The 15,475-nt window shown below is 36.7% G+C and overlaps 1 pseudogene; it reads left to right on the top strand.

Annotated features, from left to right (window-relative positions):
- The first annotated feature begins 367 nt into the window (after positions 1 to 367).
- Positions 368 to 1,141, top strand: LOC126512836 (dnaJ homolog subfamily B member 6-like; annotated as a pseudogene).
- Positions 1,142 to 15,475: the final 14,334 nt, after the last annotated feature.

The raw sequence follows: 15,475 nt of genomic DNA, 5'->3' as shown, positions 1-15,475 counted from the left end.
TTGGATAGGAGAGGGAGGGGGAGAGGAGTGGGGGGAGGGGGAGAAGAGAGGGGGGAGGGGGAGAAGAGTGGGGGGAGGGGGAGGGAAATGGGAGGCTGGGAGGAGGCGGAAACTTTTTTTTTTTCTTATTCTCAATTAAAAAAAAGAGAAAAGTAACCAACATAACTTTGTTTCTGGCACTGACAATATTTTTTCAAGAAGGAAGAAAATAGAAACTGATAGTGCATCTCTCTGCTCAGTTAACCAACTCATATTGGCCAGTGCAATGTCCTGTAGCATCTTTGCATTGAAGTCAAGAAAATAAACTTTTACCGCCAGCGCAACTGTGCCAGAGCCGCGAGGAGACAGGCCCCCCGACTTCCCCTCCCCTCGCCGGCCGCAGTGTCCTCGGATTTGTTCCAACAATCTGTTAAAACATGGTGGATTGCTATGAAGTTCTGGGCATGCAGAGACATGCCTCCCCTGAGGACATTAAAAAGACGTATCGGAAACAGGCACTTAAATGGCATCCGGACAAAAATCCTGAAAATAAAGAAGAAGCAGAGCGGAAATTCAAACAAGTAGCTGAGGCATATGAGGTGTTATCGGATTCAAAAAAGCGGGACATCTATGACAAATACGGCAAAGAAGGATTAAATGGTGGAGGAGGAGGTGGAAGTCATTTCGACAGTCCGTTTGAGTTTGGCTTCACATTCCGGAATCCAGATGATGTCTTCAGAGAATTTTTTGGTTGAAGGGACCCAGTTTCATTTGACTTCTTTGAAGAACCATTTGATGACTTTTTTGGGAGCCGAAGGGCTTCCCGAGGAAATAGAAGCCGAGGTACAGGCTCGTTTTTCTCTGCCTTTAGTGGATTTCCTTCCTTTGGAGGTGGAGTTCCTGCTTTTGACACAGGATTCAGTTCGTTCGGGCCACTAGAACACTGGGGTCTCACTTCATTCTCTTCAGCATCATTTGGTGGCAGCGGAATGGGCAACTTCAAATCAATATCAACTTCTACTAAGATAGTTAATGGCAAAAAATCACTACAAAGAGAATTATGGAGAATGGTCAAGAAAGAGTAGAAGTTGAAGAAGACGGGCAGTTAAAGTCCTTGACGGTAAATGACAAGGAGCACCTGCTACGCTTGGATAGCAAGTAATTCAACGCACGCATCTAACAGAAATGTTAAACCACAACAAGCACCATTTGAGGAATAACAGGAACTTTTATTTGAAGATTTCAAATGAACTCGACTTTCTGTATAACTGTACCTAATCTGAAGTATTTATAAAACAGCTCATCGGAGTCCCTATTTGTCATAGACTTTTGAGTTTGTTGTTGGGACCACAAAATAGGACCATTTTTTGTCTTTAAAATTGTTGTAACCTCTGTATGCACTTTGCTTTAAACAAAACAAAACAAACCGTAATCCGAGGTGAGCCCTGTGACTCTTGAGTAGTGCTAGGACGAGATTGTTCTCTGTCACCAGCATGGATCTGCTTCCCATTGTGTTGAACTGTGAGTGAGTAGTGTCAGCCTGCTGTGAAGCTAACGTTGCCAGATGAACCTTCTGCAGAAATATTTCAACTTTATTTTCAGTATTTAGTAATGAATGTATTTAGTATTTAGTATTACTGCATCAATGGTAATACATTTCTGGTTTAGTGTAAATTAAGGATGTTTTCTAGTTGTGCATGGATGCTGGTAAATTCATCAGTTCTGAAAATTGTTTAAGTATGTAATGTTAAGCTTAGGTTTAAGAAAAACAGGTAATTTGGGTCTTTGTCATTTGTTTAAAAAAACAAAATAAATGCAAATGTGTTTGGTGCATTCTTTCATGAAAAAAAAGAAAATAAACTTTTTAAATGATGCACATTGATGCATAATAAAATAGAATTTTGTATGTAAGAAAAAAGAGAAAGATGCTATTGACGAATTAACTCCCACATATAGGGTTTCACATCAAGGATTTCTAAAAATTTTATGGATACCCAAACTGGAGTGCCTGCAAATAAACTCAGAGATAATTTGTGTGAAGATAGTTTTTAGGAAAATGATATTATGAGTAGCATGTATAATGGGAGACACTACTATAGCATCGTTGTGACAGAGACAGAAACCAGAAAGTTTCCTGGAAAACATTGAGGCTGGGATGACTGCTCGGAGATACCTCAACTGGAGCAAGAAGGACTGGCCTTATACTGTGCATCATCAGTCAGCAACTCAGTGCTGGCAGTTCACAGAAAGGACATTATGACCTAGGGAAATTAAACCATTTCTGCCAAGGGTGATTCCTAAAGAAGGACTCAGCACTAAATTGGCCGAAACTAATACTCCTGGGAAATAAATACTTGAGACCTGAAGTGGCAATGTAGACAGCACATCTCAACAGCCGCAGCACCAGGCTATTAATAACTTGACCATCAGGAGTTGAAGTGTAGGCTCTCAGTGCTGAGATTACAGAGTGTGATATTTGTGAAGCCCAGAGAAACACACAAGAAGAATGAAACATTGCTAAGTGTACTTCTTTTGATGCAAATGCTAGAAAATTACTTTTTGCAAACTTCCAACACTGTAACCTTAAATAAACACATAGTTTTAGTAAAAACTGAACTCTTAGGAAGGTCTACTACTATCTGAACAGTTGATGACTTTCCAGAAAGGAAAATAAAGTGAGTAACTGCACAAACATGTTTAGAATCTTATCCTATAATAATAATACTATTGTTGGGGGAGGCTGCTTGTTAGTTTCCTAGCTTCCCAGACTCATTTCTCAGCCATCCTGACTTGAAATAATCACGTAGAAACTATGTAAATTAAATCATTGCTTGGCCATTCACTTAAGCATATTGCTAACTAGCTCTTATATCTTAACCTATTTATATTACTTTATATTTTTCCATGAGATTTGTGGCCTACCGGCAAGGTTCCAGCTAACAGCTTACATCTTTCTCTCCTAGTGACTTATGGCTTCTCACTGACTCTGCCTACTCTCTCTCTCTCTTTCTCTCTCTCTCTCTCTCTCTCTCTCTCTCTCTCTCTATNTCGCCATGTGACTGTGGCTTACCGGCAAGGTTCTAACGCATCTGCTCCAGCGACTACATGGTGTTTCACTAGACTCCACCTACTCTCTCTATATATATCTTTCAGTCTGGCTTTACTCTGTTGAGCCATTGGCCCCAAACACCTTCATTATTAACCAATGGCAATAAAACATATTCACAGCATTCATCACTTCCCACATCACCTCCCCTTTTCTGTGTAAATAAAAAGGAAGGTTTTAACTTTAGCAAGATTATGTATAACAAAACAGGTGTCAAGCAAGAATTACAGTTGCAACACATATATCTACTTTATCTTTTATTATAACTAAGGGAAACTATAACTATCTATTCTTCAACTTCATCAAAGACTCCAGAAGGATATAATATTACCTAATTAAACAGGAAGTTCTTTACAAGCAACTTTCAAAACTCTAAAATTGACAGAGACATCTCGCTGCCTGGACAGTCACCCAAGTTCTTCTGTAATGTTGTGGACACCCATCTTCAGCCTACTGGCTCATAGTATCCAGCAGACTTTTCCATGAAGCAGGAAATTTCAAAGACAGTTCTGTATATATTGGCAGTTTGTCAGTCATTTTATTCTGTGGCCTGCAGAATGTCTGGCAGACTCCTACATGAAGCAGGAACCCTGAAGGACTGTCTCACTTTCATTAGGCAACTTTAGTAGTCATTTTTCTTTTGGTCCCACAGGTCCAGTCAAGCAGTTCAGATAGGAATAGTTTCTTGCCCAGATGGCTAATCAACTCCATAAGGAGCCTCTTCATTGCCCACCATCTTCTTGAAGTAGATTAGTGCCACCAGGAGGACATGTGTCTCATTGGTACAAAAAGTCATGAGTTCTTAAAATATTTAAATGCCATATTCTGTTAGTCTTTGAATAATTTTAAGAATACTCATCTACCTGAAATATATCTCTATATATCTATAAAACCTAACATGTCTTCAAGCTTGACTATTATAGATAACTATCTATTAACCTGTATTTCTTAATTATACATTTTCAAACGAGCTGCACAAACACAATACCTTAACCAAAAGAAGATATCTTAAATTTGTATCAATAGATCAAGATCCATACCAATGCAAAGTGTTCACCTCTCTAACATATCCCCCTTTAAATGTAAACACACATCTATAAACAATCATTTAGGGAATTTGGACATTGTTCTCTAAACTACTTCATGTTGATTGGGGCACTGTTAATAAGGTCTTTCATGGGATATCCTGTGTGGTAGGTCCATCTCAGCCAGCAGTCCTGAAGCTGTCATGGATATTGGACCATCTGGGCCATTGCTTGTTTGATGAAATCATATTAACTGGTAAGGAATTCACAACTTTTTATCCTTTGTGAAAACAAAAGCAGAACCTTTTTTCCAAAGCTATAATACCCCTGAAGATTTTATGAAAATCAATAGAACTCATCTTCATAAGGAGTGATGGTGCATGCTGATAGTTCCAATATTTCTAGAGGTAAGACAGGAAGACCATGCTTGCCTATGTATAAAGGCCTTGTTGATTAGAGAAAGTATAGAAAGAGAGAGAAAGAGGGTGAGAGGGAGAGGCAGGGAGAGAGAACAGGATAGCAAATTGGAAAGAAGGAATGGGTTGAGGAAGACTAAGAATTATATAGAGGAGGAAAATAAATCAATCATCTTTGGACCCATACAGCAATCAGCTAAGACATTGATCTCTATAAATACAGATTTGGTAGCTTGGAGACATTTGTTCAAAATTTTACAACCAAATTTGAATTTGACACAAATTTCTACACTTCTAATTTCAAGAGGATTATATATTACATAACTGTATTTGGGAGAAAGAGAAGTAAGAAATGTGAAAGGCTAGAGAAATTGGGGCAGGAGAATTGTCTGTATTCTGTCAATCATGTTTTAAATAAATGCTGATTGACCAGGCAGGAAATATAGGTGGGAAAACCAGACAGGAATTAAAAATTATGTAATAAGAACAAGAAAATTCTGGGAAGGAGGAAGTTGATTCCTCCCACTCCTGCCCAGATCACCAAAGCAGCAGGATGTGATCTGCCTCACTGAAAAATGTACTGAGCCACATGGCTAACATAGATCAAAAAAATGGGTTAATCAAGGTGTGGGAGTTAGTCAGTGAGAGGCTAGAGCTAATGGGCCAATCAGCTTTATAACTTATAGAGACCGATGTGTGATTTTCTTTGGGGTTAAACAGTTGTGGGGTACTGGGCAGAAACCCCAACAAACAAGCCAGGCCCCTGTTCGTGTCACGAGAAATTCAGAAATTCTTTCTAATCCCTTTTGTTTTAACGAACGAGTATGGTACTCTGCCATACTGTCAAGTATCATGTTCTGAACCATGAAAGTTTAATATGGCCAATGGAATAATGCAATACGTCATATTAATAGCCAAAGGGATGGTGATTATGTAATCATCTTGATAGATACTCATAAAGTAGTTGAAAAAATCCAACAATTGGACATAACATCAAAGATTTACTATAAACTTGGAGTAAAAGGCAAATTTCTTATACTGATAAAGATCATCTACCAAATATTTACAATGACCTTAATACTTAGTGATGAAAGAATTCACTATAAGATAGAAAACAAGAGAAATTTTCAATCTTATGCTGGAGTCAATGCAATCAAATGAAGGGGTATTTGATGCAGCTAAATTAAAAAGAAAGCATCTAACTATTTACATGAAGATGACGTGTTACTATAGAGAAAACATACTAAGACTAGAACAAAGGAAGTAATTCCATCTAAAAAGAGAGATAGCAAAATACAAGATCAACATATTGCATTCAAGAGGCAGTCAAAAGTAAGACTGATTTCTTTCTTACTCACACAGAAAATAATACAATATTAAGAAATAAATTCAGCTAAAGAAGTCAAGAATGTACACTGAAAATTACAAAATACTATTAAGGGAAATTTATAATATCAATTAAGTGAAAAATAGTTCATGCTCATGGACTGGAAGATTCAAAATATTTAAGAGTGTAGTTTACTTAGATTTATTAAAGATTCAATGTAATAAAAAACAAAAGAAAAATAAAGCATCCACGTTCAGTAGGCTTTTTGCATAAACTTACAAATGGATTTTAACATATATATTAATATTTTAGTTATTTATAAACACACATATATATGCACAAAATATGTGTAACATGTAAATAATTTTGAGAAATAGAACAAAATTTGAATATTTGAACTTTTTACTTTCTTAATATACTATAAATCTATAAATTCATAGTTATTAAAGCAATGTGATATTGAGATAAGCCTCAAGCACAGGTAAGTTGAGCATATTTCAGAAGCAAAAAGGAATCCTTATGTTTACTGTCAAATGATTTCTAACAATACTTTGTAAGCAAAGAATACTTGAATAATGTGATACCTAGAGCCATACAAATGAATTTGGATACTTATTTATATCATATACAAGGTTATTATGAAAGTATGAAAAAATAGATGACAGACATAAATATAAGAACTAAAGCAATAAAGCTCTAAGAAAATATGGGACAAACTGGAGTTTTCAGATACTGATTCCGTTTTAAATTTTATTTTTATTTGTGTGTGTATATGTATGTGAGTATGAAAGGAGAAGAGACTTATATGTAGGTGTCTGTGGAAGCCAGAGGAGGACATAAGGTCCCTTGGGACTAGAGTTAGAAGTGGTTGTGAACTGCCTGGTTGGGTGCTGGGAATCAGACTTAAGTGCTCTTAACCAGTGATCCATCTCTCCAGCCCCAAAATAATGACTTCTTTGATATGATTCCCAAAAGATAAATAAACATTGAATAACATCACATTTTAAGCCTTATATTTAAGGAGAAATCCTATACACTCCTGCAAGGAGAGACTTCACTTTATTTTCCCAGATACCTAGACCTGAATAATCACACAAAAATCTATACTAATTACAATACTTTTTGACCATCTGCTAAGGCATATTCCTAGCTAGCTATTATATCTTAAATTAGCCCATTTTTAGTAATCTGTGTATTACCATGAGTCTGTGGCTTACCAGTGAGGTTATGATATTTTTCTCCTTCAGCAGCTACATGGCATCTGTAGGACCCCACCTTCTTTCCTACTCTATCTCTGCTGGGATTTCTGCCCTGCCATAGGCTAAAACAGCTTCTTTATTAACCAATGGTAATAAAATATATTCACATCATATAGAGGAGAATCCAACATTATATCCCCTTTTTTGTCTAAATGAAAAATAATGTTTTAACTTTAACATATTAAAATTACATATATCAAAACATGTATGAGGCAAGAATTAGAGTTACAATATTTCTTTGTGAGTCCAAAGTTTCATATTTAATTTCTTTTATCATAACTAAGGAAAACCATAATTATCACTATCTAGTCTTTAAGTAACTTCCAAAGTTCTAGAAATGCCAGAGACATCTTGCTGCCTGGACAGCCACTAAAAGTTCTTTTTGTAGCATTGGAGCATCCATCTTCAGCATATAGGCCCATAATGTCTGGCAGACTTTTCTATGAAGTAGAAACTTTGAATCTCTGTTAGGTCTTGTACTGTCAAAGTCCATCAGCTTCTTTCTTCTATGTCCTGTAGAATGTCTGACAGTCTCTTTAATGAAGCAGGAACCAAGAAGGACTGTCTCATCTTCTTTTGGCAAGCTCAGCATTCAATTTTTGTGGGTCCTGCATGTACAATTTATATAGCATACTATCTAGCAGTCCAGGCAAGAACAGTTTATTGCCTGAATGGCTAGCCTTGTCACATTTAAGGTAAATTCCTTAACAAGTTTCTTCAATGTCCATCAACCTCTCTGAAGTAATTGGTGCAGCTGGGAGCAAATATGTCTCATTGTCATGAACAGTCTCAGTTCTTAACACATTTTAGATGCCATGTTCTGTAGGACTTTGAAGTGTTGAAGATTATCTAACTGAAATATATCTGTGTATATATAGAAAACATAACTATAAGTTTGAGTATTAAAACTGACTGTCTATAAATCTGTAATTTTAAATTATATATTCTGTGTGTGTGTGTGTGTGTATGTGTGTGTGTGTGTTTTGAGACAGGGTTTTTCTGTAGCTTTGGAGCCTTTCCTGAAACTAGATCTTGTGGACTAGGCTGGCCTCAAACTCACAGAGATCTGCCTGCCTCTGCCTCCTGAGTGCTGGGATTAAAAGGATGTGCCACCACTGCCCAGCAATACATTATATTTTTAAATGAGATGTATAAACATAATATATTAAACAAGAGTAGAATTATACATATAACAAAATTGACCTTAAACATGTATCGATAAAGTCCATACTAATGTAACATATTCATTTCTATATCATAAAACCCCCTATTTTAGAAAGAGATTTAGTGTGACCATTAACTACTTTTAATCAACCCCCTTTAAATAAAAACAAATATCTATAAACAATAATTTTGGGAATTTAGGCATAGTTTTCTTCAAACTGCTCCCTGCTGTTTGATAGGTGAAATACTTGTAGGGTTCACAAAGACCTTTTGATTTTTTTTAAGACCTTTTGAGGGTCTTGTTCCATCAAACCATATTAGCCTGGAAGGAATCCAAAGGTTCTCATTCTCTGTGGAAACAAAAGCAGAACCTTTTTTTTTTTTCAAAGTAATTTATCCTTAGACTCAAATATCAAAGTCAAGATACTTTTAAAATATATATGTTGGTTTAGCTTAGCAGCCCCCAGAATCAAATGTCTCTGCAGTCAGAAATTCAAAGAAAACACAATAATATGCATAACCCAGACTCTATATTTTTTCAATTTTACATGGATTGTTTTATATTATTTTTACTGTCTCTTTAAATACTTTATTTTATTTTTAAAACTATTTATTTCTCTAACAGAATTTACCCATTTTCTTTTTTCATAATTCTACATACATTTCTTAAACACACTGTAACCCATTCAGATGTTTATTTTTGTCTGAATCTATCTCGTATGGGAGATCCTTCTGTCTATGTATTGCTTTCATTAGTTAATGAATAAAGAAACTGTCTTGGCCTGTTCATAGGGCAGAACTTACGTAGGCAGGGAAAACAAAAGAACATGCTGGGAGAAAGGAAGGAGAGTCAGAGAGAGACACCATGGATCCTCCGCCACAAAAAGACATGTTGAAACCTTGCTGCTAGGTCACGACCTCGTGGTGATATACAGACTAATAGAAATGGGTTAAATTAAGATGTAAGAGTTAACCAGTAAGAAGCTAGAGTTAATTAGCTAAGCAGTGATTTAATTAATACAGTTTCTATGTGGTTATTTCTGGGCTAAGCTAGCTGGGTGGCTGGGATGAACAAGTGGCCCCCTGCAACATCTATCTTTATTGTATATCTGTAATCCTTTTTTGATCACTGTTGTAAACTGTTAAGAAGGCATGATTAGGACAAGAACAACCACTTTAGCTGTTGGTTCCACCCTGTTTGGCTTTTCATCATGGCAGAGACTCGTTTACCACCAGTTCTGGGAGCCATGCTTACCACCCCAACTCTGGGAAGCAGTTGGCCCATACTGTCACCAAGTAAGTTGCAGCAAGCTGTTCTTAAATCCCATTCAAGCAAGACCTCCAAAAAGAGCCAGAGACATTTGTGTAGGTGTCATGAACCAGGAAGCCTTTTCTTAAAGAAGCCATTAAATTTTTGCTGCTAATGCTGAGTCAGGAAGCTGTATCTTAAAGGAGCCACATATCTGCTCACTGCCAGCAAACAGAGCTTATCTGGAAAAATAATGCAGCTAACAAGAAGCTGCAATTTATTCCCTTTTGTGGGTCTAGAAGCCCCTTTTTAAAGCTTTCTTAGACTTCATGTAAATGTATGTTGCCAAATTGGGTGTCTATTTTAAGTGGAGACTCCACTTTACTTTCCTGGCTACACATATCTGAATAATCACACAAAAGCTGTATGAGTTATAACACTGTTTAACTAACTGCTCAGGAATATTCCTAGCTAGTTTTTATATCTTATATTAACCCAGTTCTAGTGATCTGTGTATCACTATGAGATTTTTGCTTACTGTTAAAATTCTGGCATTTTTTCTTCTTTGGCATCTGCCTGACCCTGCCTTCTTTCCTTCTCTATCTCTGCTTAGATTTCCCTCCTTGCTATATTCTCCCCTGCCATAGGCCAAAATAGATTCTTTACTAAACAATGGTAAAAAAGAACATATTCACAGCATACAGAGTGGAATCCACATCAGTCCCCTAAGTGATGAGAGTATTCACAGTGTCTAAATGGTACAAATAATATAGTTTTTGATACTTAGATTCCATGAATCTCTGATTTATTCATGCTAGGCAAGCAATGAAGTGGTGGCTTAGATTAATGCAGACAAATTGTGATGGGTATTTGATCAACTTTAATGGAAAACCAGACTCACGAAACCAAGGTTCCAGTGGAGTACAAGAAGCAGGAAGGGAAGCACGGCTTCTGCACACCCAATTTATCAGTAAACATTCGCCCAAGGCGAGCCCGCCCCCAATGGGCGGGCTTATCCCTACATCTCCCCCTTTTTGTCTAAATAAGACAGAACTAAACCAAATACAAATATAAACAATAATAACAAATAATAGATATAACAAACAATATTGAGAACAAAAGTTTTACCAGACATTCTATCTCAAGGAAAATAATGTAGAGAGTAATTACAATTATATAATCTTCAACTCCATCAAAGATCTGAGAAGGGAATAAATATTACTTAACAAATGATAGATATTCTAAATGTGCAACAAATGACAGAGACAACTGACTACCTGGGCAATCATCCAAATTCTCGTTTGCAATGTTGAGTCAACCAACTTTGGCTAAGGCCTAACATAACTGACATACCATTATCAAATGCAAGGAACTTTCTTAGAATTATCCTACCCTGTCTTGGCAAGATAAGACAATCCTGTTTCATATCTTTGTCAGTAGATGAGGTATGGGCTTTTCTTAACCCAAAGGCCAGTTCTGTTGATCCTTAGTGGGTCATAACTATTTTCCATCCATTAGTAATTAAATATTCAGGGTCCCTTAAATTCTTTGAAGATCAGTATTTTCCTGTGGAGATAAGGAAAGAACCCTGCCCCCAACCTATCTGTATTCCTTACCATCAGTATGCTTGCCATTTGGAAAAGATAAATAACAATTCATTCACAAGAAGACAAGCTCCCAGTGGAGTGTCTTTGCTGCTCAACGTTCTCTCGGGAGTAGAGTGGCGTTGCCAGGAGCAATTGTGTCTCACTATCTCGAAACTCTGAGTTATATTAAAAGCATAATATTTAAATCTGTGGACAAACCTGAGTAAGAGTCCAATTTTGCTATGCTCTTCATGACCACGTTTTCATAATTTGCACCACATAACTAGACACTCTAAAACAGTTTCTGTTTGCTTTAATCTAAAAATGTAGAAACCCAAGATATAAGCCAGCATTGTAGCTGAGGCAGAAAGATCACAATCAGTTCATCATCACATCCTACCTCAAAAATAAAATAGTGTCAGGTATGGTGGCTCAAGCCTTTAATTTCAGCACAGGCGAGGCTGGGACAGGAGGATTTCCATACTTTTGAGCCCATGGTTATTTCTAGGCCATTATGAACTCTACATGAAAATAATGTATCAGGTTATACAAATCAATATAAGTTATTTTTCTGGATGGCTTCAAGTGTATGATGGACATGTTAATCAATTTTCTCTCCTTAAACTTTTCTTCTGATCATTTTCCTACTGAGAGCCATAAATAACACTCTAAGATAGATGGAGGAGGACATTTTTCCTCCTTTACCATTAGTACTCTCTTTCACTCTCTACTTGCCATCACCATCCGGCAACTTCACCTAATGACTTTGTGCTAGAAACAAAATCATGGGTAAAAATGAACATCCCTTAGCTTCCTAAGTAGAATGTCTTTGATACTTTGTTATAATAATGTAGAGCAACTAAAATAAGGCTCAAATATCAAAGCAGAGGCATTGAACATTCCAACCAGCAGCCTGTTCCAAGGGCTAATAAGTCACACATATACTTCTATTGTAGAGTTACATAATACCAGCACAGGACCAAAATGGTGTTCAGATGCTTCATTGTTAAGATGACACAGGATCTGTTGTTTCCTTTTCCAAAAATTTCCAAGAGACTTTGAATGTGCTCTGTGATTTCTGCACAAAAGGGTTTTTTATTTCCAGATAACAAATTTTCTTCAAAACTAACTACTAAAACAATATCCAAGTGGAGTTTAAATAAGTGGATGTGGCTCTGGGTCTACCACGAGATGCAATCATCTCAATTCTGGACAACCTAGTCTGAAGTTATAATAAGTGGTTTGGGGCATGGACTCACTTCTCTAGACATTGGATGCACATCACACTTCCTTGCCATACCTGTACAGAAGACTATTTGTCCTTGAACATGACCTGGATTCCTAAAGAGCAAGTAGTCTTAGAGAGATAAAGAAATGAAGATGGAATCTATGGTATTTAATAAGCTAATCTCTGCTGTATATAATGAGTTACACTGTATAAACTTAATTTAGTGTTAGAGGGGAATAAACAAGGCTATTAATACCAGAAAGTTGAGATCATCAGTAGTTATTTTAAGAACTTTTTATCTTGACTAGGTGATAAACTCTAAGTTCACAGAATTTAGGAACTACTTTTAGGACAAATTACTTAACATCTCTGTATAAGCTGATAAAGTATGTGATATACAGAAAAAATGCTGAGAAAATTCACTGTGCAGTTATATATAAAAACTAGATGGGAAATTACTTCATCAGTTTCCCTTATTACAAAGGTATGCTTACCTTAACAGAGAACAGGTAAGCATGCAAAGGGACAAAAAGGCCTAGTTGCAAAGTATGAATATATGTGTCCACATGCACATATGTTAGCACTTTCATAGTAGATATTTAAAACACATCTTATAGATTTGATGGAGGAAGGTCATTGGTTAAAAATTAAAGAAACTGCCTTGGCCCATTTTATTGGTTAGAACATAGGTGGGTGGAGTAAACAGAACAGAATGCTGGGAGGAAGAGGAAGTGAGCTCAGAGACGCCATGCTCCCCTCTTCCAGGCAGATGCAATAGCTCTGCTCTCTGAGGCAGACGCAATCAAGCTCTGGCCCAGGATGGATGTAGGCTAGAATCTTCCCGGTAAGCGCACCTCGGTGCTACACACTTTATTAGAAATGGGCTAGTCCAGGTGCGAGAGTTAGCCGAGAAGAGGCTAGATATAATGGGCCAAGCAGTGTTTAAAAGAATACAATTTGTGTGTTGTTATTTCGGGTAAAGCTAGCCAGTGGCGGGAGCTGGGTGGCAGAATGCAACCCGCAGCTCCTACTACATAGATTACTTCATGAAAAGCTACATTAGAACTAACATTTTCTTTCATCCAAACTCACTGACAAAACACAACTATTTAAACTGCTTATTTTAACATCTACTTCAAAGTACCATAACCTTAAATGTTTACATGAGTTAGATCTAGATACCAGTTTAGAGAGTTTAGACAGTTCACATGCCCTTGTACATACATTTTCCTTTGTCTGATATTCTGTTCTCACTCTCAACTGTAGAACCTTTTTTTCTTTCCGATAAAATGTTATTTATGCCATCTTTTTCTATGATTTTTCTGATTTCCTGAAATGAAAGCTGATAAATACTAGTTGCTACCACTTACTTGTATATCTATTATAGGTTTGTGCAGATGAACATAAATCAGACTCTAATGAAACATGTGTTTATTTACGGAAGGGAGGCCATATATACTGTCCTTGAACATCCAGCAGACTCCTTGAAAAAGGCAAATACTTAGAGATTGAAAATGGTGGTATCTAAGGGTCTGTTCATGATGACAGTTTCTTGCACAGAAGAGAATGTAGAAGTCCTTTAACTAAGAAAGAAATCCTGTGAAGCGAGAAGGCATAGTCACAACATATTCCGTGATTTTACAACAATTATGCCAGTGACACTAATACTTGTTTCATGTTTATCGATACTAGAATATACTTTTCTAGCCAAAAAGAATTAGGTGTGCTACTTAACACATAATGAGAGAAACTCCAGATTTTCACTTGATACTTGATATTTAGTGTCAATTATATCCAGGAACTGTCAACTCAGCTGGAAAGTTTTAAATTACAACTAAATTAAAAGTGGTTCTTATATAGGAAGGAAATTGCAATGAAACAGAGTTGAATTCCAAATCTTTGTCAGGATAGGGGAACTTTTTGTAATAAAACATTTTCTCGGATTCAAAATGCAAAAACGTCAATAGATTACTCCCTATTTCTCAGGGCTAAGCTTACTATAATTCCTTCGCAATACTTCTCCTCTTGCTAACTACCTATAGGTAGCAGAACTCCTGAACCTCTCTGTAATAGCAGAGCAACAACTAAAGCTTTTAAAAGATGGGGAAATTTTTTAGCACTTTATATAACAAATCCTGGCAATATTGATTTGTTTGTGCTACCTGGAGAATTTATTATTTTCAGTTCCTGATGTTTTTATTTAAAAAAAAGAGAAGTTTGCTCTTTGTTCGAGGACTGTGAAAACAATAGAGTTGTGTTTTCATAACAAGTGAGGAATTTAACTGCATGTTGTCATATGGCCCCCATGGAGCCATAGGTTTCCAAATGTGTGTAGTATAAGTTTAGTATAAACCAGAAGAATCTAAGTAGGAGTGGTAATTGTGCTCTACAGGAAGGAACCGGGAAAAATGTTGAGAAAGAAAACAGGGAACTTGGGGCTACACCAATAAATTGTGTATAGGATGGAGCCAGCAAATTCTATTTGGTATATCCATTTGAAAAGAGTACAATAGATAAGAAACAAAAGAAAATAAAGAGATTGGAATTTGTTCTCTGAAAACAAAGTGCATATAGGAGCTACAAATCAGCTTGGTATAAGATGAATAAGACTAAATTTCTAAGATAACTAGATTAAAACAAAGAAATCTCAGTGTAAGAAGACTGTAATGTTAGAACCCAGCTGCTGCTGAGGCCACAATACAAAAAGCTGCCTTTCCTTTTCACAGATGCTGACAGGCACCCTGTTGAAATGCAGTGACTCTCAAGCTAACACACCTCCAGGTACTGGAATATCTCATCTGGGGAGGTGAATTGACAACAAAGAGTGTGCTGTGGCCATACATCTTACTCCCCATTCCCTTCCACACCTCCTTCCTTGGAATCATAGAGTCTACCTAGCTATAAACTTATGCTGCAAAATGCCCCCTCTCCTCAGAAAGGTATAAGAAAAGATTGCCATGTCTGCCTCTTCTAGCAGGGTAGGCATTCTGATTTCTTTCTTCAGCATTCCTTTCCCTGCCATGGGCCATCTGTGATGTTAACAACTCTCCTAATAAGCTCCTACCATCACACAATCTATTTTAATATCCTCTTGAACCTCTATCTGAGATCTTTTAATCAGCAAAGCACAACTTGG

Source organism: Alexandromys fortis, unplaced genomic scaffold (genome assembly GCF_014885135.2).
Source record: "Alexandromys fortis isolate MF-2015 unplaced genomic scaffold, M_Fortis_MF-2015_v1.1 scaffold_83, whole genome shotgun sequence".
NCBI lineage: Eukaryota > Metazoa > Chordata > Mammalia > Rodentia > Cricetidae > Alexandromys > Alexandromys fortis.
Note: the sequence above shows the minus strand (reverse complement) of the source record. Positions and strands in the feature narration are given on the sequence as shown.